General features: G+C 56.0%; 1 long non-coding RNA gene across 2 annotated transcripts in view; it reads left to right on the forward strand.

Moving 5' to 3' along the window:
- LOC121481371 overlaps positions 1-27,371 on the forward strand; it is a 64,779-nt gene that overhangs the window by 27,174 nt on the left and 10,234 nt on the right. Inside the window, exon 1 of one of the 2 annotated variants that reach the window (XR_005985266.1) lies at positions 20,717-20,841. The exons of the other annotated variant lie outside the window; for it this stretch is intronic. This is a non-coding gene — a long non-coding RNA (uncharacterized LOC121481371). Of the gene's footprint in view, positions 1-20,716; positions 20,842-27,371 lie in introns of those variants that run through there. 2 annotated transcript variants of the gene reach the window in all.

Here is a 27,371-nt window from a genome sequence, read left to right on the forward strand (position 1 = left end):
TGCCCCCCCCTCGTCCCCCTCCTCCTCCCCCCTCCCTTCTCTAGCCTCTGGGCAGAGACTCTGGCCATGGTGCTGAAGGCGGCCATGGCATCTACAGGGGCCCGGAGGTATGCAGGTGAGCCACGCACTCACCCCGAGATTGGTGAGGGCAGAGGAGAACTGCCCTAATTGAGCACCTGCTATGGACCAGCCTCTCTCTACTCTTTCCTTTACCTGCGCTGTTGCGCTGACTGATCACAGTATCTCTCGGAGGAAGAGATTATCCCGGGGAAACTGAGTTTCAGGAGCCGTGGGGCCCCACACCTTCCAGGAAGCAGAGAGCTGCTCTCCTGACTTCGGATTTCAAGCAGTCCTGGTTCCCAGAGATGGTCCCGGGACAATTAAGGGCAGCTGAAAAAACAGTGACACGCAGAAATGGTTGATAAAACTGTGAAGGAACGTCTGTTGGCATTGGTTCTGAGCCCGCGGCCAGAGATGAATGATTGAAACACCAGGCTTGTTAAAGCGAGAGCACGTTTGATTTCTCTCCCCTGCACTGCATGCGATTTCGCTGGAGGGAAGTTAGCAATCAGCTAATTGACATTGAATTAACCATGAAACTCAGCCCGTGCCTTCCCTCTGAAGCGCTCTCCAGCAAGACTTTATCAAGGCTTTGAATTATTGATTATTACTTATAGCTCTGATGGGGTGATTTACTTTTATTTGTTTTCACGTTGGGTGTCCTTCATAAGTGTCCCTGAGAGCAAGAGGCACCCAGACGGCCTGGCTTCTCACCAGAAGAGCAGTGGGGAAGAGTCTGGGGACAACAGGTCTGGACAGTCCGTCCTCTGCCCCCGAGAAATGAGCTGGTATTCGTTAAGCCCTGGGAATTTTGGGCTTTGATTTTGGTGCTGTTCTTGTAGCAAAGCCTCACCTAACCGAACAGGGACTCAGAGGGCTGGCGTCCTTCCTGATTCCTTGTGAGACTAAGCTTAGAGTCTGAATGAGCTGTGCTCCCTACCCCTGCCATCTAACCTCCATCTGTAGGGACGTCTGGGTGGCTCAGCGGTTGAGGGTCTGCCTTTGGCTCAGGATGTGACCCGGGGGTCCTGGGATCGAGTCCCGCATTGGACTCCCAGTGGGTAGCCCGTGTCTCTGCCTCTCTCTCTCTCTGTGTCTCTAATGAATAAATAAATAAAATCTTAAAAAAAAAAAAAGAATGGGAAACTAGATAGCTGAGGCCTCTTCTCTTCCAGGCCAAACATCTTTTCTTTTTTTTTTTTTTTTTTTTTTTTTTTTTTAATTTTTATTTATTTATGATAGTCATAGAGGGAGAGAGAGAGAGGCAGAGACACAGGCGGAGGGAGAAGCAGGCTCCATGCACCGGGAGCCCGACGTGGGATTCGATCCCGGGTCTCCAGGATCGCGCCCTGGGCCAAAGGCAGGCGCCAAACCGCTGCGCCACCCAGGGATCCCCCAAACATCTTTTCAACTCTTCCTCACAAGACTAGATTTCAAGCCCCTGACTTTGATTTGGTAAACCTTCCTCCCCCCTCTCTTCGCCCCACCCTGTGTCTGGAGTTGGGGGTGTCTCTGAACATACAACACCCAGAACCGGAAGTAGCACCCTAGATACGGCTTGACCGAGGTAGCGTCCTCAGAGCCGTCAGCTGCTTCGGGTTGACGCGGCCCAACTGGGATGGATAGCCTCATCTCACGGCACAGATATGTATTCTTATTGAATTTGTGTGATCCTCCTGTTTCCCAATTTTCTTGTGGCCGGACAGAACCATGTGCCCAATCTGGCCAGTGGTCTGTGAGCTGTATGTGACATTCTGGGGTGAGACATTTGAGAGCCGGCGAGTGACATTCCAGCTCTTTCTCCTTGCCATGGTGACCTGGAAGCCATGCGTTCCAGATGGTATTGCTGTAAGATGCAGGCCAGCTTGGATCAGACGCCGTGTTAGAGAGGGACACCACACGCGGGCAGATGCCATGTGAAGATGGTACGCTATACGGGGGTCACCCCTGACAAATGTCACTGAGAAAACGCGCACCATGTTGAATGGCTAACGTTGCTGTGGGAGGAAAGAGGAGAGGGAGCTTCCGTTTTTGAGCACCTACGATGTGCAAGCTGTAGATGGCATCTAATTTGATTCTCGCAGGTCTCTGACATAAGGGTTATTATTCCCACCTGAGAGATGAGGACACTGAGGCCCAGAAACTTCTTGAGCTGGGGACGTGACCTCAAAGCCCGCCTACTTTTTATTTTTTTTATTTATTTAATTATTTAAAAAGGCGATTTATTTATTTTTTGAAAGATTATTTATTTATTCATGAGAGACACAGAAGGAGAGAGAGGCAGAGACACAGGCAGAGGGAGAAGCAGGCTCCATGCAGGGAGCCGCCCAACGCGGGACTCGATCCCGGGTCTCCAGGATCACGCCCCGAGCTGAAGGCAGTGCTAAACCGCTGAGCCACCGGGGCTGCCCCCCGCCTGCTTTTTAATCGCCATCTGACTCCCAAGACCTGTCCTCTGCTCAGTCTCCCACTGCCCTCTGCTTTGACACACAATTTCCTTTCCTTCCTACAATGTTTCAGAATCACAAGGCACGGTGGTAAGTGTAGAGCCTCAGTTTCTTCTGCTGAAATTGGGGATGATACTAGTACCTGCTTCTTAGGGTTGTTCTAAGGATTACTTGAGTTAACATACGTGGAACACTTAGCACAGAATTAACATTATTTACGTGTTGGTCGTTAATAGAGTAATAGCCAATATAGATGTTTCCTGTGTCCCAAATATGGTGCTAAGTGCTTGGTTCATTTTATTTGATCCTCAAAATGATCCTTGAGGCAGGTGTTAGTGTTCCCATTTTCAACTAGGGGAACTGAGGCTCCAGAGAACTCGGGTGAATTTTCCAAGTTCACACGTATGGAGGCGGTGGCAGTGTAGGAACTCTGAACCTTGGTCATCTGAGGCTGCGCTGTGTGAGGTCAGAGCCAAGGAATAATAATAAGATATGAATAAGTTCTGTGTATTGAGTGGTTATTACATGCCAGGCACAGCAGCCCTATATATTATCTTAATTTTCAGAACTGTCCTCTCTGAGGCAAGTCCTCTAATGAGCTGAATTTTTTACACAAGAGACAGGGGAAGCAGGAGTCGATAACTTGCTCAAGATCTTACAACCGGCAAACTGCAGTGGGGACTTGAACCCAAGTTGTTGACAGCTCCTGCGCTTACCCAAGTAATCACTTTAATAGCAGGGGAGATGTACGTGTTACATCCTCCGACTGTGATGTGATGCTTGGATTAAAACATTCATTATAACGCTGTATGTTAACTATCCTGGAATTAAAATAAAAACAAATCATCCGGAACACAAAAGGATCTGAGCAGTTTTCAGAGGAGGGGACACGTAAAGCTCCACCCCGCAAAGGGCCGCACAAAAGAAGTAGGTGTTGAATTGCTGGCCTTCCCATGGCTCTGGGTGGTGTGAGCAGGTCACAACTGGTTTGATTCAACCTCGTTGAGTCTTGGCCAGCTCCTCGCATTTCGAATTGGCCCCGACAGGTCTGGTTTGAGTCGAGCCAGCTTGGATCAGTTAGATCTAGTTGCAGCCAGTTGGGACCAGCCTGAACTGGATTGACCTAGTTTACGTCTGTATGTCTCTTCAGCCTCAGGGTTTTGGCTCCCTGTGGAGGTTCTTCTCCATGACTCCCTGGTCCAGGGGCTTTGGTTGGGACACCACTGAGAGGGCAAGTGTAAGTAGATTGTTCTTAACCTTACCCCTGGGGGGTCTGCAGCTGGAAAACCTCAGACGGTGCACCCTGGGGTGGCCAGCTCCATCAGAGCACCTCGTCATCCATCTCCCTTCTCTGTCCCCGGCGAATCCTCTTGCTGCAGGCACTTCCCTCACCCTTTCCTGTTCTGGAAGGTGGCTCTGCCCTCAGTTTCTTGCTAAGGGTACGAACCCAGGGAACCCGAGTGCACTGATCTAGAATGGTCTCCGAACACGGGCTTGTCTGGGATGGCGAGGCTCAGCGTGTGGGTGGTGCCCCCTGTAAGGGGTGACCCTCGAGTGTTGCTCGCTTCATTCCCGGAATGAAGACCCGGAATGAAGACCCGGAAACAGATGGGACTTGCACCACTACACTGGCAATTCAATTAAACATTGATGTACGTGGGGGCTGGGGGAGGAAGGTGGGCAGAAAGGGCAGGTGCTGGCTAATGGGATGCCAGGTCATATTATCATCCTGCAGAAACCAGGCCCCCTTCAGAGAATAACGTGGGCTGGAGGGAATGAGTCTTGAATGGGCCTGGGGTCACGGCGTCCATGGGGGCTGGAGCCCCACCCTGGGGCTTGCTGCTCTGTTCCCAGCTGGACTGGGTAGTGATGGAGCTGCGGGACCCAGGGAGAGTCAGAAAACCAGCACCCGGGTTGCCCAGAGCTGGCAATACCCTGGATTGGCCACCTCCCCCTTCCCGGTCAGTCCCATGCCCAAGGCTGTGAGTATACTGGTTGGTGAACAGGGACGGCCACCCGGCTGGGAACAGCTTCCTCAGAGCTTGAAGGGATGTCCATGGTCATATGGACATTCAGTAGCAGGCCAGCCCATGCTCCTTCCACAGGCCCGTGGCATCCGTTCTGTGTATCTAGAGGATACAGAGAGCAGGGGAGAGAGAGGAGGGTCTCCGGCTCCAGGCCAATGCCTTTTCTACCATGTGTTCTCCCCCACCTCCCCTGCACTGAGGCAAACTACTGGAGAGAGCTGGTTCTCTGCTTTTCCAGGCCTACTTCTCTCCTCACCATCCTCCCATCCTGCCTCATCCACCTGCCACGAAGCAGGCCATGCTGGGGCTCTCGGACCCCCAGAGGATCCTTCCCCCTCCTTTTTAAAAGACTTTATTTATTTATTCATGAGAGACACAGAGTGAGACAGAGGCAGAGACACAGGCAGAGGGAGAAGCAGGCTCCATGCGGGGAGCCCGACGTGGGACTCGATCCTGGGTCTCTGGGATCACAACCTGGGCCGAAGGTGGCTAAACTGCTGAGCCACCCAGGCTGCCCCAGAGGATCCTTCCTACCCCTCTGTGGGTCCCAGATCTTCAGGCCCAAGAGGAGGGATGGGGCCACAAAGCAGAGGGGCGACGGGTCTATGCATGTCAATCAAATGGGGGATCTCAAGGACTGGTCGGGGTCCAGTTTGTCATAAGGTCAAAGACTGACTGTCTCCAAGGGACCAACTGAATCCAGAAACATCTATGTCCAGAGACAGACGGCTGTCCAAGCCTCGGGGTTGCTGTGGCCAGGGGTGGGGCAGGGCGGTGGGGGCGACTGTGCCCTGGAAGCAGCCATATCCGGGGGCAGACCCTGCCACGGAATGACAATGCCAAGGGACCCACAGTGCCCGAGGACCAGCTGAGCCCAGAAACAACTGATCTCAGGGGAACAACTGCTCTCTGAGACCCTTCGAGGACTTTCTCTGTCTGGGCCTCATCTTTGCCTTGGGATGGACTTGCTCGACCATGACTGCCCGAGGGCTGACTGGCCCCACGGGCTACTCTTGCCCAGGGACCGATGACGCCAGAGAATCTCTGTGCCCAGGGACTGACTGTGTGTGGTCTCACTGTGCTCAAAGACCGTGTCCAGGGACCATCTATGTCCAGAGACTAACATTGCCCTGTGACTGACTGTGTTCAGGACAACACTGCCGGGCAAACCAGCTGAGCCCAGGGACTGGCCCTGCCTAGGGCTGGACTGGGCATGAGGATGGTCTGCATCTGGACGTCCAGGGCCCGCGGTGCCCAGAGACCATGAAGGGGAGCAGAAACCTTTCTACCTGGAAAGACTCCTATGCCTGGCATACAGGCTGCCCAGCTGCATGGCACCATGCCTGGTGTGGGGGCCTCTGGCAGCAGCTTTTCTTCTGGGACCGTGGGAGGAAGGAGCCCACACCCTCAGCACAGGCAACCTCAGATCCCTCATTTTGGAGCCCAGTGAATAGACAAGGAGAACACAGAGCCAGTGAGGACCTATTATGCATCAGCACATGCTCCGTCCTTCCTTCCTATTATGTCATTTCATCCCCAGGACAACCCAGGAGGCAGTAGGTATGACCCTCATTTGCAGATGAGAAGCTGAGGTCTGCAGATGTGAAAATTCTTTGCTGGTCTTCCTGACTCCGGAGCTCTTAGCCACGCATCCCGACCCCTGCCCCGAGTGGAGGGAGAGATTGGGGCCTCCCCTGGCTTCCATAGGAGGAAACTGAGGAAGGACCAGGACCCGGGTATTTAGTCTGCACTTGGCAAACTAAACGCACTCCTGGCAGTGGCCCTGACCTCTCAGGCAGGAGAAGGGCACTTGGCAGGCCCTGTAGGAAGGGCTTCCTGCGGGCTGCATTCCTGCTCGCTGTCCTGGAGGCAGGCAGGCTGGGGCGCGGAGGCCGTCTGCCTCACACAAGCCCCCTTTCATGATGCCCAACAAGGCTCCTTCTGAGCCCAGACTCGGCTGTGCAAACACGCACATCTGGGCTGCCGGCCGGAGCAGGGCAGCGGAACTCCCCCGCAGCTGGCCAGCTGCTCCTGACCTCTGCACAAAGGGAGCTGCGGCCCCGTGGGGGCTCCCAGGGAACTTGGGGCTCTGGAGGGTGCAGCCCGTCCACACCCTCCACGGGCAGCCGTCCTCTCTGGCTGCTGCCTGCCATGTCCATCGGGGCTGGAACTCGAGGCTGACCGCATCTCCTGCTGAGGGCATCCTCTTCTCCCCCGCCCCTGCCCAGGGCCCGCACCCTGGGGCCCACACTCAGCCAGGACGGGGAAAAGAGCACGGAGGCTGCAGGCAGCCAGGGCCTTGGGTGGCTTCAGCGAAGCCTCTGCAGAGCCACCCCATCCTCACGGAGCAACACAAATCAAATCACCACCAAACCCCATCGTTAATGAGAACCGGCTCTGACATCTGTGCCTTTCAGATTCTAGGCACTGTTTTGGGGTGCCTTATACATCTCCACTCATTTCATCCTTACAGCGACCCGTGGGGGTGCGACATGGTGATTATGCCGCTTGCATAGATTAGGCGGGTTGAGGCACAGAGAGATTAGGTGACTTGCTCAAGGCCACACAGCTAGGAAGCGGCAGGGCCAGGGTTTGGACTCGGTGCGCGTTCTTACCAGCGACACCCGTTTACTGACTACTTTAAGGGCAGTGACAGAGGGTTCAAGTGGGGAGCAGGGAAGTCGCTGGAGAGGGATATAGGATCTGAGTTTGGGGAAGATCGCTTTGGGCAGAGGGCAGATCTGAGGGTCTGGCCTGGAGGCTGTCACAAGAGCATAAATGAGAGACGGTGGAGGTGGCGGCCTGGATTAGGTGCGAGGAGAAGAGGGCTCGGGAGAGATGGGGGCACCTGGAATGGTGGCACCTGGGGTGTGGGTGTGGGCATGAGGATGCCACCTGTGTTTGGAGGCGAGCCACCTCGGGCCTGGTACCTTCTTCACCTGCCTGGAGGGACCCCCTAGGCTCTCCTGCCTCCTTGGGGTGGGGGGAGGAGTGGTCTGTGAGGTGTGCATGGGCCTTCCGTCGCTGGCGGGCTCTGGCTGCCGGGAGCACCCCCGAGGGGGCAGGGGGAGAGCTCAGTGGCCCCGTGGAGGAAGCACCGAGGTGGGCGTCAAATGTGGACTTCAATCCTGGCCTCCTTTGGCAGAGCTGTGGTTCTCTGGGTGCATCGCCCATGTCTCGGAACCTTAATTTCTTCCGAAATTGGGGGAATGGTGCCTCCCGGGCAGGGCTCGCGTGAGACGGGATGTGAAAGTAGCTGCAAACGGAGAGGCTGCGGAGCTACTTGTTGCAGCTGCTGAAGGCATCACTTGAGGCTCCCTTCACGTGACGGGGGACAGGGAGGGCTCGGGGGGCCTAGACGCCGGGCACCAAGACGTCACGGATGCTGGACGTGCCCGCTGCTCGGGGACACGCAAGCCCGCGGCGGGAGGAAGAAGGGCCAGGCCCAGCCCGCCGGGCAGGTGCAGAGACGGCTCCTGAGTCCGCCTGTGCAGCGGGGCTGGCTGCAAAGGGCATCCCTACTCATTCCAGCTCATTCTTTCATTAGCCAACCATCAACGGCACATCCACTAAGTGGCAACTGTGTCCGAGGGGTGGCCCCGTGGGGCTGGAGCAGCCAAGTCCTGGCTCCCCTGGTTCCCTTGACGGCGGGGGCGGTGGGCAGCACGGAGCGAAGAAAATCAGCGAAGAGGGGCCGATGTAAAGAGGGTGATGTAAAGAGGGTGACGGGAGAGAGGGGGCTGCTCCAGGTGGTGTGGTCCCGGGGGATCCCCAGGATGGCGGCAGAAGAGGGGGCCTGGCTAGCTGAGGTGTCTGGGGGGAATGCAACGGCCTCAAGAGGTAGAGAGAAGTGGGCACCGCAGGCCCTCCCGGGGAGTGTGACCTTGACTCCAAGAGCCACTGGAAGCCTTTGAAAGGATTAGAGCAAGGCCAGGACGTAGTCTGATGCACTGGTTTAAAAGGTTACTCCAGGTGTCTTGCAGAGAACCAGCTGAAAGGAGGAAAGAATCCTGATGGGCTCCGACTCCTGCCCCCAGAGGACCGCACCCCTGTCAGCTTAGGTGCTCCCTGCCCTCCACACCCCCTCCCTCTTCCCGACTGTGGGCTCCAGAGGCCCCCCTCTTCCCCGGGAGCACCAAGCCCCCCGAGGCCGGGGACTGGCAGGCCGGGCTGGAAGCCCACAGGCGGGGACCCAAGTACAGGGACAGTGGGCGCGGGCACGGCGGCCCCGCGTGTTTCCACCCACCATGTGGGGCAGGCCCCCCGCCCCCACCCCGCATGGGGCTTTTGAATTAAAAAGTCTTAACTTTTTCTTTTAAATGGCAGCTCTGTGTACTGTACATGGTAATTAATACATTAGCATTTATGCAAAATACCATCACAGCCGGGCTGGTATGTCAGCTGCCTTCCTGAGCTGCAAAAATGTGAGCGCCCCAAGGTACCTCCGACAGGCCCCCCACCCCTAGCAGACAGCTCCATTTGACCCGTGCCGGTTCCCGAACGTTCCCTAGCGTGTCTCTGTGATCGCCAGCCAGTGTGCGCGCCGCTTACGAGGGCCTGCGGGTGTGCATGTCCGCCCTCGTGTGGGCGCATCCCCGTGCCCGCGCTCCTGTGAATGCACATGTGTGGCCCCCGAGGGCGTCTCTGTGTCTGAGTGTGCCTGCGTGCTGGTCGCACATGCGCGGTCTTATATGTGTGCGCCTCTCTGGGCGCCGCGTCTGTGGGTGTTTTTGTGACCGGGTATGGGCGCGTGAATGCATGTATCTGTGCACGTCTGTCTGTCCGGTGTCTGGGTACATGTCAGTGAGTGTCTGTGTGCACCCGTGTGGGTTATGCACGCATGGGCTTGTGTGTGTGTGTGTTCGTGTTCGTGCGTATGCACCAGTGGGAACTGGTGTGTAGGTGCCTGTGCATGGGTCATAGGCATGCCTGGGGGTCCGGGTATGTGCATCTATGTGTCAGTAGGGCTGTGTGTGTGCCTCTGAGTGTGTTTGGATCTACCCATGTGCATTCCTAACCATGTAGAAGTGTGTGCATGTGCGTGTGCATGTGAGATGCCTGCTGGGAAGAGCAGCCCACTGCCAACAGCTGGGGTCAAGCTGAGGCCCCACCGCTGGCTGGCTCTGAGGCCTTGGCAAAGTCACGCCACCTGCCTGCCCCTCACTTTCCTCGTCTGCCGGCTGGGACTAAGGAAACCCACCCTGCCCCAAATAACAATAACAAATATTCCCCGCAGACAGGAGCTCACAGTGCCGGGGGTGGGGGGTTGGGGGGTGAGCCCCTGAATAGGTGATGGCACAGGGTGATGCAGGTAGCCTTGAGCAGGAGCTGGGGTGGGACGGGAGGTCGGGGGGGGGGAAAGGGTCTCCGAGGAGGTGATTGTTTAGTGAATCTTGAAGGATGAGGAGGGGTTCCCTGATGAAGAAGCCCAGAGGGTGAGCTAGCCTGAGGGAGTGCAGACGCGGAGCCCCTTCTGACCCAGTGGAGACCCTGGAGACCAGCAGGTGCGAGCTGGCAGGGGCTGGGGGCCTGGAGTAGACCATCCAGGGCTGCACCTGCCAGGGCACCAGGGAGCCAAGGAGGGCCTTTCAGGAGAGGGTGGGAGCAGAGCATCTCTCTGGCTTCTGCAGGGAGAAAGGGCTAGAGCGAGAGGCGGTTCTGGAGGGAAGCCATGGGTGCCTGGCTGCGAGGGAGGACCCTGAGCCCAAGCAGTGGGAAAGACGGAGAGGGGAAGGGTCAGAGGCAGTTGCTGAGTCAGAATCAATAGTAGGCGGAAACTGAGCGGATGATGAATGAGGGGACGGAGGGGAGGAGCTGAGGTGCCACCGGGTCTGTGGCCCCCGTGATGGGATGGTTGGTGAGGGTGTCCCCCGGGACGGTGGTCACAGAAGGAGGAGGGACGGGGTTCTCTCTGGAGGGAGGGTGGTGAGTTTTGGACGTCTTGAGGCTGCACCGGCTGTGAGATAGCATTCATTAATTCATTTGTTCATATGCTCATGAGGTATCAGGTGTTTGAGAGACCAAGATGAACAGGACAGAAGAGGGTTGTAGGCAGAGGTAAAATCACGTGCGCAGGCCCAGCAGGAGGACAGGTGGAGTCTGGGAAGAATGATAAAAGGCTTAGGAAGGCAGGAGAAGGCAGCAGAGGGGAGAGAGCGGGCCTGTCCTTGCAGGGGCCTGTAGGTGGGTAAGTGGGGTGGGCAGGTGAGATGTTTGGGGCCGGCGGAGGGGGGGGCTGGGGGGGTGGGGAGGCACTGACAGTTGGGGGGTTTGCATTTTAGGAAACTTTCTTTTCTCCTCCCGCCCCCGCCCATGGCCTGCCGAGGGCCCCCTCATCTTCGGATTTGTGAAGCGGGGCTGATGCTCTGAGCCTTTAGCATGCAGTTGAAAATAGGCTGAGGTCGGACTCTGGTAATATGTTCCTGCCTGTAAGGAACTTCCAGAAACAGGTGCTGGGACGTGTAGTAGATGCCACGAGAGGGGCCAGTATGCAGGAGGTAGTCAATAATGAATATTTGTTGAATTAAGTGTCAGTTGGATGAAATAGTAGTGCGGCAGCGGGGGTGGGGGGTGGGGGGTGTCTGGGGCACGGAGGGAGGCGTGGACCCAAGGGCTGTGCCTGGGAGCAGGGGCGGATTAGAGAAGACTTCCTGGGTGGGGTGACGCCCAAGTCCTGGAGGATGAGCAGGATTTATCCAGGGGAAGTGGGGAGGGAGCAGCAGGGGCCAAGGTGTGGAGGTCGGACAGCAGGTGCAGGGGCGGGTTGGGGAGGAACCTGAAGTCATTCAGTGTGGCTGGAGCACAGTGTGCAGGGGGAGGGCTGGCGGTGGCTGTGGTTGGAGTGCTACTGAGGCCATATCACAAAAGATCTTGGGCGTCAGGCTAAGGAGCTTAGATCCACCCCCCTCCCGTCCCCCAGTAGGCAGCGTGGAGCCATAGGGGCCTTATTAAGCAAAGGAATGGCTGGTCAGTAAATCTTGTAGAAATCATCCCGGGTACTGACTGAGGGAGGGCAGGGCTGAGGACAGGGAGCCAGTAATGGGTCTTCCGTGGCTTCGTTTGGGGGTAATGACCTCGCTAACCGTACCTCTCGGATCTATCTTAGGAACGGGGCACCAAGCCTTTTAAAAATGAAGGCAGGCACTGGGCGAGCAGCAGGAGCCCTGGTTTCCATCCTGCACCTGCCATTATCTTGCCCTGTGACCTTGACTTGGCCAAGTCAATTAGCTTCTGAGGGCTTTAGGTGGTTCTCAGGTCAGGGGACCCGCAGGAGGTGATCCAGGTAGGAAGGGAGGGGTGTTGGCAAGGGCTTTGTCTGGCTCACCTCCTGGAGGGAGAGTCCCCGCAGGCACCGGAGGGCAGGTGGGGGGGGGTCCACCTTCCGTCCTCCTTGCCGCTCCTCCCTGGCAGGAGGGTGAGGACGGAGACAAGGGCGAGCTCATGTATTTTCATGGCGTGGCCTCGACACTCAGCCCCACGGTCCCAGCTCCTGGAGGACAGGGGGGGGGGCGCTGCTCTGGGGTGGGCTCGCCCCGCCTGCAAGCAGACACTCTGCTATTGTTCAAAATGGAATTGGTCCCAGGAAGCTCGGAGCCTGTGAAAACCGCTATGAATTTTGCAAAACAGCTCTGAGGCGGTAAAGCATGTCAGAAGAATCAAATGTGGAGATCCCTATTTAGAAACCCCGCTCTGGACAGGCGTGGTGTCCCCCCACAGGGGGGCCTGCGGGGTGTGCCCAGCCCACGCCACCCCACCCCACGCCACCCAAGCGGGGGTGGGGGGAGGCGGCTCCTCGCCGGGGCCTCGGTCCAGTCCACCCAGCCTCGGATGGAGCCCTCCATCGCGAGGCCTCCCCACCCCCCCAACCTTGCCCCCCTGTACCTATACTCTCTTTTTCTTTCGAAAAAGCAGCATTATCAGTTTTGCAGAAAAGGATGCATATGCTCGTTGCAAAAAAAAAAAAATTCAGACAATATGGAAAAGTTCAAAGAAAAATGTAAAAATCACCTCAGATTTCACCATCCAGAGATAACCACATAACATTTTGGTGAACGTCCTTCCAGACTTCTCTCTGTGCATAAATATACACAAATAGATTCCACGTATGCAGTTCCACCCTGGGTGAGATCAGACGACACATGCTGTTCTGTCACCTGTTTCTTCCCCCCACTCAGCAATATGTCACGGACATTCTCGTATTGATACGCGTGGATGCACCTCTCGCTTTTAGGGCCTGCGTGATGGGTGTGGGGGTACCCCCCTTGACTGACCCAGGCCCCAGCTGGCGGTGATGTGTGTTTTTCCAACTGTTTTGCTCTTATAAATATCCTCGCAACGAGCTTCTACGGGCCTGTAGCTCTGTGATCATTCATTCATTCATTCACTCCTTCATTCCTTCATGCCACAGATGTTACCGAGGGTATGCTCCACGCCAACTCGGGCTAGGGATTCAGAGGGCGAGTAAAACAACGTGGTCAGTCCTTGCTTTTGCGGTTTTTACGAAGTAGCGCCAGGAGATGGGACATCCAGCCCCTGCCAGCCGGGGAAGACAGCAGTTTTTAATTTTTTTAAATTTTTTTTTTTTTTGCCATGCGCTTCTGTTTTCAGCACTTACACAAATAATGATCTGATCAGCACGTGATGCGGAGTACAAAGGAAAAAAAAAAGTGCTCGAAGCATGAATGAAAAGTTCCAGCTGTGAGAGAGTAAGCCAAGAGAGGGTAACCTAGACTTGGGAGTCAGGAAGGGCTTCTCTGAGGAGGTGCCAGGGAGGTTGAAAGATGAGTGGGCACGAGGCAGGGTCAGGGGAGGGAAGGGGGGAGGGCTAGGGGGGCGGCAAGAGGATTTCAGTGACGGGAAGCAGCAGTTCCAGCTATTAATGTGCAGGTATTAAAAATGGGATCGCGGGGACAGAGGGGAAGTGGGGTCTCCGTCTCCCGTTGCACCTCGCTGCCCCCAAAGGTGTTGGGGTGAGAGCAGGCTCAGGGGGCTGAGCAAGCCGATTGCTGCCGCCATTATTATTATAATTATCTTTGCCAATCTAATGGGTGAAAAATGATATCTCATCTTTGTTTTTAACCTTCGTGTCTTTTTTTTTTTTTTGACTCTGCAGGAAATGAGCCCTTGGGGGGGTGGGGATGGAAATGAACTATCTTTCCTCCTTAAAGCTGCCTTTGTCAGCACCTTCCTGTGCCCCTCTCTGTGCCATCCTCACAGCAGAGCCCCCGGGACTCTGAGATGACTCCAAACCCCGCGTGGCTCTGGGTTTCCAGAAGCAGGTGCCGATCGGGGAGAGGAGGGTGGTTTGGGGCCTGTGTCTGATGGGTGGTAGGCCCATGGGGAGGGCCAGGAAGAGAGGTGGGGGCCCTGCAGGAGAAGCCACATGCCATCAGAAGTGCTTAGAGATCCCAGGAGCTTCTGGGTGACGGTGATGCAGCTATGTGCATATTAACGGAGTGGCCATTAATATTGATGACAATAATAAACAAGAGTGAGGATTATTTTTTTTTTAATTTTTATTTATTTATGATAGTCACAGAGAGATAGAGAGAGAGGCAGAGACACAGGCAGAGGGAGAAGCAGGCTCCATGCACCGGGAGCCCGACGTGGGACTCAATCCCAGGTCTCCAGGATCGCGCCCTGGGCCAAAGGCAGGCGCCAAACCGCTGCGCCACCCAGGGATCCCGAGTGAGGATTATTTTTAAAGAGGGCCGCTGCTCCAGCTGTTGCCTCCCTTCATTAAGAGGCTTCTGAGGTTCTCGGCCTTCCTCTTCCCAGACCTCGTGCAAGACTCAGTGGCATGCCCACTGAGTGGCTTCAGGGACTGAGCCAAAAGGGCATCTCTACACACTTTGGATTGGACGAGAACCAATGCAGGAAACCTGAGCATCTGTCCCAGGTTCTCTGGGCCGTGAAGGGTGGGGGGGCAAGACCAGATGAATCAGCTTGTGTATGGCCGGCCAGCTGGGAAGACTCTGCTTCTGACCCTTGCAGGAGGCAGGCCGCCACCCACTACAACCCCAGAGGGGCACGGGCAGGGGGCTTGCAAGGGGCCAGTCTCCTGCAAAGGTGGCTGGAGGAATTACCCTGCTAAAGTGGTCATGAATTATAGAAAGGAAGAGGGGGGAGGAAGGCCCCAAATATCATATGTGTAAATAAACCAGAGTGGCGGCCAGACATGCAAAGCCAGCCAGCAGGCTCTTGTACCCACAGTGCCCCTTCTCTTCGCCGACCCACTCGTGCCAAGTACCACAGCGAGTCGCTTACCACCTCCTTCTTCAAAGGGTTTGTTAATAAGTCAATGACGGAACATCTAAAGGGGAAAAATATTTCTCTTTATAGTTAGAGATAATTGTCCCAGGAAAAAAAAAAACAACAAACCTTTAATTACAACTCACATGGAGAAAGCTTGATTTGTGGGCAGAGCCCAAATGCTGAGGAGCTGGATGTAAAATATTTGTAATATTTAGGGAACCTAGAGTTTTACATAAAAGTAAACAGCATTGCCTGAAGGCACAATTTCCAGCAACACAATAAAATGTGCAGTGAATTTATGGCGGCCATCCATTAGCTCTTACCAAGGCAACGTCGGCCCTATCTGTCGTCCATCATTATAATAGAGGGTTAATGCACCGAATTTACATAAAAAAGTCATATTGTCTGCATGAATTATTTACACTCGAAGCTGTTTTTACAGCTTGGTTTCAAGCTGGATTCTGGGAGAGATTTTGCCAGTAAATTACTCTGTGGAGACCTGGTTCTATAACTGTGCGCAGAGCCAGCAATGAAAAGAAAGGAAAATGGGCAGGCCCTGGCGGGTCGTTGGTGCTGACGCCCCTCGGGGGGGTGGGGGGGCCTGCAGGCGGCGGAGGCTTCGGGAGGCTGTTGGACCTTGCCGCGGATGGGGCTCGGTTTCTGGGCCCCGGGGTGTCATGGTGGCCGCCCAGCTGCCCACGTGGCCAGAGCCACTTTGGGGTTCCCCCCCGCCCCGGGGGAGCATGGTGATCCTTCAGAGGCGGCCCACCCAGGGCTCTTGGTGGATGAAGTCAGAGGGTCCCGGAGAGGAAGCGGAGCCGCTGTGTGTTAGGTGCAGGGGCCTGGTTCAGCAGTGTGAGCAAGACCCAGGGTCCCCATTGCACAGATGGGAAGACCGAGACCTCGCGAGGCACCGACTCAGGAAGCAGGAGGCCCATCCATTCCAGGTGGGCCCAGGGAACGTGGGGCTTGCAGACACTTCAGATGGGGTGGGGGGCAGAGGCGGGTGGTGATGGGGCATCCGTGGGATGACACGCAGCGGCCCCATGCCTCCCATCCCCACTCTTACATTTTCTACCACTTTTCATGAGTTCAAGGCAGTTTCAGTGCTTGGTCTGGGGATGAGCCGTCTTCGGCACTGAGTTCTTGAATCCTCTTCGCTTTAGGGTTTGGGGCACTGGGGAAGAGCCGCTCACGCTTCCAGGTGGTGTGGAGTTAGGGCAGGCCGGCCACACAATGGGAACACACCTGGAGTTTTCATTCTAGGCCTGCTGTGTGGTGTCGGGCGAGCCTCCCAGTTTCTGGGGGCTCAGTGTCCTCTTCTGTACAATGGGATTCCCAGTCCCGGCTCGCTCGGCCCATCCCCCAAGGGACGAGAGGCTCGAATGGGATGACACGTTCTGGGAGGCGTGTGATGTGTTGCAAGCACGGCCACGGGTGACAGCGCTCAGCAGAGGGAAGCCTTGATGTCAGAGCCGACATAGGGCCTGGAGGGGTGCAAGACGGGCCAGTGGAGGGGGAGGCCCGGGCGGTCAGACCCAAAGAGATGAGGAGAGACAAAGAGCAATCACCTAAAAAACAAAGAGCGAGGGGTCGAGATGGAGACGGGGAAGGGGTGCCGACACAGTTTGGAGAGAATGAGGCAAAATGCCTCCGGTCCGACTTCCCGGAGCCCCGACGGTGTTTTCCGGGCCAGTGGAGACATTGGCAGGGTGGGGGCTGCTCTGGGGCCAGTCCTACCCTTCGCCCGGACCCTCTGTCCACCCAAGGCCCAGAAGGGCCCGGGCTTCTCTCAGGCCTGGAGATTCCTGCCTGGTCTCTGCTTTTCTGTAGCCTGGAGAAGCCTGAGCCGGATGGATGCCAGCCCCCCACACCCCCACCCCCAACACCTGGGACAGGCAGGAGCTCCTGGCCGCTGCACTCCGGTCTCCCGCTCCTGGAGCAGCCACAGCAGGTCCCAAGGGCCTGGAGACAACAAATGACTCCCTGCTGATGGGTTGCTCGCCGCCTCCTGCCTGCCAGCCCGTTGCGCCGCACGCCGCACGCAGATAATCATGTAAGGCAGGGGAACCCCTCCTGCCCATGCTGGTGTGATTTAAACCTGAACTTTGCTTTGCTTTCATCCCCCGGAGGAGCGAGGTTTGGATGATGGATTTCTCTGTCTTCCTGGGAGCGTGCACACGCATGTGCATAGACGTGCACCTGCACATACATATAAAGGTGCTCGCACACGGCACCCCCCCAACCCCCACCTTGCGTGAAGAGTTACAAAGGCGCCCACCCCCGTTTGCAAACCACACATGTACAGCATTCGCATATGATGCATTTGTATGACACACATGCCACCCGGGGAAGCCATGGCCACAGGTAAGGGCGGGAGGAAAATGCGGTGGCGGCGGTGCAGGGTGGGTGGGGAGGGTGAGGATGAAGGCGACGAGCTGCAACTGCGAGAAGCTGTCCAGATCGCACCCCACCTTGCTGCCCGGGAGAGGGGCATGAGGTTCGCGTTTCTGTGGGAACGTGCGTGTCTGCACGTGTGTCCCCGTGCGCGAGTCCGTGGGCTTCTCTGTGGATATCGACAAAGGTGACGCCCCCCCCAGCCCATTGCGCGCTGAGGTTGGTGGCCTGCACCCAGGGGGAGCGTGGGGTCCTGGGAGGAGCCGGGGTCATACCTGGCCTGCTGCCCCTGGCCTGCTGGCCTAGGCCATGCCAGTGCCCCTCTCTGGTCCTCCGTCCCTTCTGGCCACGCAGGGAAACCTCCCCGTGTGACCTCGGGGTGTGCGTGGCCCTGGGGAGGGGGTGTGTGTGCCCAGCGCGTTTGTATGCATGTTCCTGTGGGGGTGCGTTGTGTGTCTGTGCATGCGTGTGGGGGTGTGTTTGTGTGAGTGGGTTTTTCACAGCGGAGGGGACGCCTGCGGGCCTTGGTCTGTCTGTGTGAGGCTAGTGTGAACATGTGTGGTGGGAATGTGCACGTGTGTGTGTGACTGTGAGTTTGAGAAATGATCTGTGGGTGTGTTTTGCTTAGTAAAAGTGTTTGTGAGAGTGGGGACATCCTTGTTTTGTTGTTTTTAAACTTTTTAGAAAAGATTTTATTTATTCATGAGAGAGAGAGAGAGAGAGGCAGAGACACAGGCAGAGGGAGAAGCAGGCTCCACGCGGGGAGCCCGAGGTGGGACTCGATCCCGGGACCCCGGGGTCATGCCCTGGGCCCAAGGCAGGTACCCAAGCGCAGAGCCCGAGGGCCCCCCGACATCCTTGCTGCAGGCTGCACCCCCTGCCAGCCCTCTTCCGCTTTGATCTCCTCTGTGACACCGATTGTGGCTGTGCTCACCGATTGATGCCGTGTCCTCCGTCTCCCGCCAGACACGTGGCCTTGTGAACGTTCCACATGCACTCCCCGAGTGAGCACACCAACGAACCAACTGTGTCACCTGCTTCTAGTGTCCTCTTGATGTGTCTCCCTTTCTTTCCTTTTTCCTGGAAACGCGGTTAATAATCCTCAAGCACCGCCCGCTGACCGGTAGCGGCTGCCGTCGGGGAGGTGCGCGGGGTGTGGACCGTGTGCAGGCGGGGTGCGGTCCGGGTGCGTACCAGGTGAGGACCGGGTGTGGATGGGGTGAACGGTGGGGTGCGGATGGGGTGCTGGTGGGGTATGGACCAGAGGTGGGCAGAGTGCGGACCAGGTGAGGACCGGTGTGGGCGGGGTATGTGTGGGGTGCGGGCGGGGTGTGGGCCAGGTGCAGATCGGGTGCTGGCGGGGTGCGGATGGGGTGCAGACAGAGTGCGGAGGGCCCGGCCGGAGGGAGACGGTGCTTCGGGGGAACCAGGTGTTGCTTCCGTTCAGGGAGCAGTTCCGGTGGAGCTCTGAGCATGGAGGGCCGGACTTCAGGGAATCGGGGAGGGGGGTGAGGAGCAGGTGAGGGGGGAGGAGGGAGACGAGTGGCTGGAAGGGGCTGCAAGGCCTGGGGTCATCCCCACTAACTTGGTGGCGTCTGTCCACCCTCCTGCTGGGAGGGCCCAGGTTTGTGGGGCTTGGTACCCTCACTAGGTCCTCTGGGATTCCCGGCAGGGAAGACCTACCTGACCGTCGGAGGGAACGTTAACAGAAATGTCTGGAATGTGCTGTCTGACCCGGGAGCCGCTGGCCTTGCCGCTGCGGCTATGGGGCACCCAGGTGTCACTTCTGCAAAGGAGGCCCTGACTGCCCTGCTTAAAGTTGCTGCTCCTCCTCCTCCTCCTAGGCACCTGATCCCCTTGTCTGGTTTTAATTTCTCTCTTGTCCTCATCACTCCGAATACAAGTGATTTACTTGTTTAAGTTTATTTATTATTTATTTATTTATTTATTTATTTATTTATTTATTTATTTATTACTGTTGGTGTCCCCATGAGAACGAGGGACCTCTCAGGGGGCGGGACCTTTGGGTTGGCTACTGAGGTATCCCTGGTGCCTGGGAGAGTGCCTGGCAGGTGGCAGGTGCTTGGTCGGTGCTTCCTGAGTGATTGGATGGGCTCCTGTGCCAGGGGATTCACCAAGAGTGTTTTGTGAATGGGAGTGTTTGCAGGATGTGAGTGTCGAGGGGCTAGTGTTTTTGATTGTGGAGTGACTATGTTTGTGGGTTTGCTCCAAAGCGCCATCCTCTGAGGCCTGAGGGGCAGTTCTCTGATAGAGCCTTCGGGTTCTGGCATCGTCAGGGGTCTGCCAACACTCCATGATGGCTCCCCTGGAACCTCCAGGGGCTTTTCCTGACTGGCTGCCCCCTCGGTGGCCATGGGCCTCAGCCCCAGCCCTGCCAGCTTCCTGGGTCCGTTTCCTCTTTTTCCGTGGGCAGACAGGGCCCCAAACTTAGGGAATGCCCTCACCTTGCAGCCAGTCTGCCCCCGGGGCTGGGGGTCGGCAGAGTGGGGAGCAGGTAGTGAAGGCCGGAGGATAGCTGTGCTGGGTGGTTGGTCTCGGCATCTGGACACGCAGCTGTGAGGAGGGGCCTTCGGGTACCCCTTGGGCAGGTGGGGATCCTGGCCATTGGGAGTTCAGGAGGCAGTGGTCAGTTCAGAGGTGTCAGGGCCAGGCAGTAGGTGGCTGGGTCCTGTGAAAGGCTGGGGAAGGGGGACCAGGGGGGTCCCATGCTTAGGCTGTGGGCGAGTCTGGAGCTTAGGATGCACAGGTGGAGATTAGCCCCGGGGGGCCAAGATGAGGACCCCACTGGTCCCAGTCTTCAGGGAGCAATGGGCTTGGTGCCTCAGTCCTTTTTTTTATGTGACGGTGGTGGGCACAGAGCTGCCGGGAGGTGGGGGTGAGGCGCGGCCACCGCTGTGCAGACACCATCAGGACCCAAAGGTGCTCAACCAAGTGAACGCAGGGCCGAGGCCAGAAAAGACTAGTGGGAGAGGGCCAGGGACAAAGTCTCCCCCCTTTAGGCTGGCATTTAGGAACTATTGTGTAGTATTGAGAGCGCGGTGTTCGGAGTCCGAGCTGTGCTTCGCTCACACTCTCCAGCTGTGTGACCTTGGAAAGGTCACTTAGCCTCTCTGCACCTTAGTTTCCTCGGAGGTAAGACGGAGATACTTTTTATTTCATAGTGGGATTGGAAGGATTAAGCGGTTATTAATACTGTTACTGTTTTATGGAAACAGTTGCACAGGGGTACCTGGGTGGCTCCGTCAGGTGAGCACCTGACTCTTGATTTCGGCTCAGGTCATGATCTCAGGGTCGTGGGATCGAGCCCCGCACTGGGCTCCGTGCTCAGCAGGGAGTGTGCTGGAGATTTTTTTTTTTTTCTCTCTCTCTCTTTTTCTCAAATTAATAAATAAATCTTTAAAAAGAAACCCTAATAAACTCCACAAACAAGTGCACAGATCTGGGAAGGGAAGACTGCCTTGACAGGAGTTCACATCAAAGAGACCCAGGGCTTCGGCTGACCTCGGTTTTGGGTTCGGGCCTGGTTTGGAGGGTGACGCCGGTGATACCTACGGAGGAGAAGGCAGCGGTCCTTAGAGCCAGCATGGGTTCACCAGGAGCCGGCAAATCTTTCGGATTCTCGACAGCCCCATGAGGTGGGTGAGGAAAATGGGCTCGGGTGTTATTCTTCAAGCACTGTCGTGAGCCGGGTTATGTCACACACGATCCTGCTCTTCACCTGTTGGGCCCTGGAGGTGACCGTCCCCGTGTTACAGACGAGGCATGGAGGGCCCGGGAGGTCAGATGACTTTCCCAAAACTGATGGGGCTGGGATTCAAGCCTGGAAATTCCTGTCATTTCACACCGCCTCCTGAGACACCAGCTGGGGTCTCTACGGCTCTCGAGGACCTGACGGATGGCCGTGGGGGGCCTGGAGGGGGCTCCCCTCTGGCTGAATGGCAGCCTCCGAATGTTCCTGTGTGTCTTTAGAGGCAGCTGTGGGGCTCTGCTTTCTACCCTTTTCTGACCAGTATATGCCAGGGACCCAAAAGGAGATATAAAGGGTGTTGGCCTGTAACACCCGGAGGTGATGGAACAGAGAAGGACAGAGCAAAGCTGGATAGCAAAATCAGGATCCTGAAAGATCTCAACAGTGTGGAGTGATAAGGTGGATGCTGGGGCCCATCCTGACTACTAGACAATATGAGAAAGGGATTTATTTAAGAGTTCAAGGGACATGGGATCCCTGGGTGGTGCAGCGGTTTGGCGCCTGCCTTTGGCCCAGGGCGCGATCCTGGAGACCCGGGATCGAATCCCACATCGGGCTTCCGGTGCATGGAGCCTGCTTCTCCCTCTGCCTGTGTCTCTGGCTCTGTCTCTGCCTGTGTCTTTGGCTCTGTCTCTCCTTCTATCTCTCAAGAATAAATAAATAAAATCTTTAAAAAAAAAAAAGAGTTCAAGGGACAGTAAGCTCAGTATGAGTCACGAGGCTACATTAATAAAGGTATGGGTTTGGGGCAAGGGAGGGAGACCACCATCTGGGCCCAGCCAGCTTTTGCCCCCTGGGCAGTCTCTGCTGTACGTACTTGAAGGTCAGGTTCTTCATCTTTTAGGGGAGTGTTGGGGAGGGGCAGTGCCCTCTGGGGTTGGACCCTTGCACTCCATCTGGAGTAGCCCTCCAAAATGACAACCCTGAAGATGGGAAGATAGCAGCAGATTTTCTGAACTTTCATTTGAGCAGCAAGTCCTGGATCTGATCTTTCTGCTCAACTAGCCTCATCTGGGGAGAGGAAAGCACTGGTCCCTGGATGTTCAGGCCCTGGGTGGCTGGGTGGGTGGGTGGGAGTCCGGGTTCCCTTGGCCACCGGCCAGGTGTAGTCACTGCCCCTCCAGCTCTCTCCTTCCCCTCTCAGAGTCTTATCCTGCAGGTCAGTGCTTTGCCCGGGCCTGGTGGGCCGGGTCCTTCCACGCTGGAAGGTGGGCAGGAGCAGAGAGCCTTGCAAGTTGCTCATGTCGGGGCTGGATCCCTGCTCGAGCTGGGGTGTCACCTGCCAAGCTGAATTCGGCACAGGAAGCGCCTGGCTGGGAGACATACTGTTTAATTTGGAGGTTCTGTTCCACTCTGAAATGCACTTCTTCTGGCAGCTGCAGTGAAGTGAAGCTGTTGAGCTTCCCTCTCTCATGCCAGAATCACAGCCACTTTTTCCTGAGAAAGAAACAGGGCTGCAGACAGTTTTACTCATTAAATACTTCTTTTCCCTTTTAAATCTGTTTTTATAAAAAAAAATTTTTTTTTGCATGAACAGAAAAGTGAAACGGGTGATATTAAAATAAACAAGGCATTTGAGATAGGAAGGTTAAAGCAGATTGTTGGGGGTGGGGAAGGGGGTTGGATACGTCCTGCGTTTCTGCACACAGGCTGCTCATAGCCTGTTGCAAATGGGAGCGAGAGAAAATGTCCACGAGTCTGCCCACCTCCCAGCCCAGGGGAGCTTTTTTCTTCTTTTTTCCTCCGAGTGTCTTGGGGAGTCCGCGAGAAAGGCGGTGGGGAAGGGCGCTGTCATGTATCTAGGGCCCACTGAGTTCGGGGCCTCCACCATGGGTGACATCATTCAGTTTCAGGGTGACCCCGGGAGGTAGGACCCATTTTATAGATAAGGAAGGTGGAGGGACAGATGGATTCAGAGCAGCGGTCAGGCAGGTACAGAACTGGGATCTGACCCTGCATGCGATTTCCGAGACCCCAGATACCATGTTGTTACCCCGAGCAGTTAGGCAGGGAGCTGGAGGTTGGAGGAGGAGGAGGAGGAGGAGGAGAAAGACGAGGCACTGGCCAGCCCCGAGGAGTGGGGGTCCTACCTGGTGAGACAGAGGAGCACACTGACCGCTGGGAGCGAACCAAACCCTCGCTGCTGGGTTCTGGCCAATGCAGGGGGTTTGGGGGAGGGTGTGGGGCGTGGGTGGGTTTGACGTGCTAACCAGGATGGGCTGCCTGGAGGTGCGACACCCTGGGAGCTGAATGGAGGTGATGGAATGGCCTCGTTGTCACGTGAGCAAAGACAGGGACGGTGCTAACGTAGCTTGGGTGTGAGGAGGTGAGTCGGGGTGGGGTAGTCAGGGAGGTTGGGTTGGAATCAGGGGATCAGGGTGGGGAGTGTGATGCCGAGAGAGAGCCCTGGGCTGCGATGCAGGTGCCTGGTTCTTGTCCTGGCTCTGCCTCTGCTGGCCTCCTGGGTGATCTGGGGCAAATCCCTTTCCCTCTCTGGGCCTTCGATTTTCTTTCCATAAAATGATGCACTGGAGCTGGAAAGCCCCTAAGCACCCTTTTAGGGTCCCATGAAGGGAGAGGGGGACTGTAAAATCCAGAAGGCGTAAACTGTGAGGACTTGGCATTAGAACCGTCACGAGATATTAGTCTCAAAGGCCCCCAGGAATCACCTTGTGGATCATCTTAGTTCAGTCTTAAGAAGTTTTCGGGGTGAAGGGAAGGGAGGTGGGAGCGGGTTGGGGTGTGGGGTGAGCAAGGCCTGGACGCCGTGTAGAGGACACCGAGAAATCTGGTGGTGTTCCAGAATCAGCACCAACATGCAGCAAAGAGGTGAGGGATCAAACGGGAGAGGGAGGTGAGGCCAGACCTTGGAGGACCAAGCGCTCCCCGTCCATCCTCTGGGTAGTGGGGAGCCCTGGAAGGGAGGCGAGGGACGTGAGCTCAGAGGGGCAGCTTTGACAGGTCAGGTGGGCAGCGTGGATGACGCGTTTGGCAGAAGGGGTTGGAGTGGGTATGAGCCTGGGAGTGAGGCGGAGGGGCAGTAGGGTGCGGCGGGTCCGCGCGGGGGGAGAGGGTGACGGTAGGTGGCTGGTGCCTCTGGTCAGGAGGCACCAGGACGGGAAGGGGATGCGCTTTGTTGATTGCTTGCCTGTGAGGAGCAGGGAAGGAGGGTCAGGGCCCCGGGCGTCTGGGCTGGCGGGTCTCACCGAGATGAGAAACCCTGGGGTGGGATGGGTTTCTGGGGAAAGAAGGTGAATTCCGTCTTGGATTTGGAGAGTTCGAAGTCAGCCTAATGGCTCCATCATTCATTCGATCACTCAATCACTCTCGTTCCTTCATTCATTCTTTACTGAGCGTTCACTGCGTGCCCTGCGCGGACGCTGCCTTCGAGGTGCACGGCCCAGAAAGTTCTCCCTTGTGCGGATCCTCGGCCTGCTGGACTGGGGCTCCCTGGTCTTCTTCTGCCCTTCGAGACCTTGCGGGGGTCTGTCCACCTGCGGGGAGTAGAGACCGGTGGTCCTGGCTCCCCGTGTTGTCTCTGCCTGGGGGAACTTGGGGCTGTGGGCAGAACGTGGATTTAGAAAGTTGTAAGGCAGTGGATATGGGTTCCGAGTGCCTTTTCGTGGGGTCTCATCTGTTGAGTGTTTTTTTTTTTTTAAAGATTTTATTTATTTATTCATAAGAGACAGAGAGAGAGAGAGACAGAGACAAAGGCAGAAGGAGAAGCAGGCTCCATGCAGGTTGCCCAATGTGGGACTTGATCCCAGGACCCTGGGACCATGACCTGAGCCAAAGACAGATGCTCAACCACTGAGCCACCCAGGTACCCTGTTGAGTGGGTTTAATAAACCCTGTCTTATAGCAGCAGGAGTGGGAGTGGGTTCCTGTCGGCCCCAGAACCCACGAGGGCCTTGCTTCCCGAGCCTGTGGCCTGTAACATCCCCCAGGCGGCTTGAGGGTGACCGCGGTGGGGACCTGTACACCCCAGGGATGGGCCAATGCTACAAATCCAGCCTCTTCCTTCCTTCCAGTCTGCTCCTTGTAAACATTTACCAACATCCCGCTGCTTACGGACTCACGGCAAGGATGCTGGATGTTAAGCACCTGGCACATGGCACCTGCTCGGCATACAGTAGGAGCCCCATAAGTGCGACTTTCTCCTTAGACATCCTCCTGTATGGGAAAAACTATTGCTTCATTCCCTCCGAGCAATACCTCCCCTTCAGCCAGGGACTCTTTCCTCTCTTTTCTCAAGTGACACGGCTCGGGCGGAAGCTGCCCCTGGCCCCCATGGAGGGGTGGGCTCAACAGGATGGGAATTTTGGAGCCTTCTGAGTCTGGATTTGAATCTTGGCTCTGCCCCCCGCTGCTCGCTGTGTAATAACCCTGGGCGAGTTATTTAATCGCTCTGAACCTCAATTAAGTCACCTGTAAACTGAGGACGGACATGCCTCCTTCATTAAGTTGTTGTGGAGATGAAATGAGGTAATGGGTGTGTGTGGGTGCGTAGGGACCTGGCAGCGAGGCGGCAGTTTCAGTGGGAGCCCGACGGACGCCAGTCTCCTTCCCTGAGAAGTCCAGTGCGGACTGGGGGTGGGGTGGGGGTGCTGCTCTGACACTGGGGGTGGGGGTGGGAGGGGGAATCAGGGTTGCAGCCTTGGGAGAGCTCTCTTCCCATGGAACATGCAGGCGGGAGAGGCCGTGGGCTGTAGACCCTCCAAATGTATTCTGAGTGCAGCGGAGGGGAACTCCCCGGGCCACGGTTCAGCTTCCAGGGCCCTCACCTGCAGATCTGCAGATAAACGCCTACCAGCAGCTCGGCTCGTGGGTTTCTGGGGCGGCTGTGGCAGCCCGGGCCGCACTGATTTACCACCCCAGCCCCAAGCAGATTAAATCACCCAGAGTCATTTGAATTGTACCCGGCCTTGTCACACAAATCTTAGAAACTGCTGTCTGGCAAGAAAACTTTCTCTGTACTTTTTTGGAGCAAGTCTGAGAGCTCTAGAGATTGAAGTGAAGTGGGAAGAAGGAGGTGATGCCACGGGGGTTTCTGCACCTTGGGGTCAGGCCTGGGATGGCGGTTGGAGGAGGGAGCGTGGGGTGTGTGTACGTGTACGAGAGAGAGAGCGAGCTCATGAGCTTACTGCAGTGGCATTTGGGGCAACATCATCTCTGGCTGTGTGACATAGGGCAAGTCACTTAACCTCTCTGAGGCTCAGAGGATTGTTGTGGAGATCAAAGGGCCTACCTTGTATAGAGTGTTTTGTACAGTTTATTAACCAATTCTGTGATTACTAATTAAGAAGAATAGACAGATGATTATATAAATAAGTTCTACACGGCGGTGCTAACCATGTGTTGAGCTGAGAGTTGGGACTCTGGGAGCTAAAAGGGAGCGGGCACATTATCAGAACTCTGGGGGCTTGACTTAGGCCTTCAAGGAAGCCTGAATGCCAGGAGAGTGACTCAGAAGGGGTTGTAGTGCAATTGAGGTTGTCAGCACCTGACCCATCTCCAGTGGTGTGTACGGCTCTGGAGAGGAGTCCTGATTGGCATTCAAGATAACTTTTCTCCCCCAGACCCATTTTTGGTTCTAAAGCAATCAACACACACATTTCCCCAGTCACAGGGATTGGTTTAGATTGGCCCAGTGAGGTGAAGGCCAGAATTTTTGTTAGATGACTAGAGAAAGACATCCAATCTCTCTATCTGGGTTTGGATGAGGTAGCTTGTGGATTTAATTTCTGGCAGGCATCTGGTGACTGGGAACACAACCGGAGACGACTGTAAACATATGGAGGTGGGAAGAGCCTGAAACATCACAGAAAAATGTTGTCCCAGCCCTGATCAAACTGTGCCTGACGCCTGTTGCATCTCTACTATTCTATTAAGTGAGCTGCCAACTCCACTTTATTAAACCCATTGAGATTTTAATTTTGCATTCCTTGTGACTAAAATCTGTATTAGGGATCTGGGTGGAAAGTGAGGACCTACCTGGTATGAGGCAGCCACCAGTGAGGAGGACTTCTAGGCTGGAGCAAAGGGATGGGAGTGTGTGTTGGGAGGGGGTGGCAGGGGGCTATGGGAAGTAAGGCTGGGAGAAAGTTTGGAGTTGAAGAGTGGAAGATCTCAGACACAGGTTTAGAATTTGGGCCTTCATTCTGTAGGCAGTGGGGGATAATTGAAGACTTGTGAGCAGGGGAGGGCTTGGTAGAGTGCTGTGAGCCCAGTGGTATTGGGGACGGTCAACCTAAGAGTCAACCTAAGAGTGGGTATCGATGGGACTGGAAGGAGGAGTTGAGGGGGCTAAGACCTAAAAATCATCATTTACGATACTGCCCATAGTGTGTGGATTACCTCGCCTAGTCCTTACAAGACTCGCCCCCCCACCCCACCTTTTTTGAGTTTCAATAATCT

The sequence above is a fragment of the Vulpes lagopus genome, chromosome 23, assembly GCF_018345385.1.
Source record: "Vulpes lagopus strain Blue_001 chromosome 23, ASM1834538v1, whole genome shotgun sequence".
NCBI lineage: Eukaryota > Metazoa > Chordata > Mammalia > Carnivora > Canidae > Vulpes > Vulpes lagopus.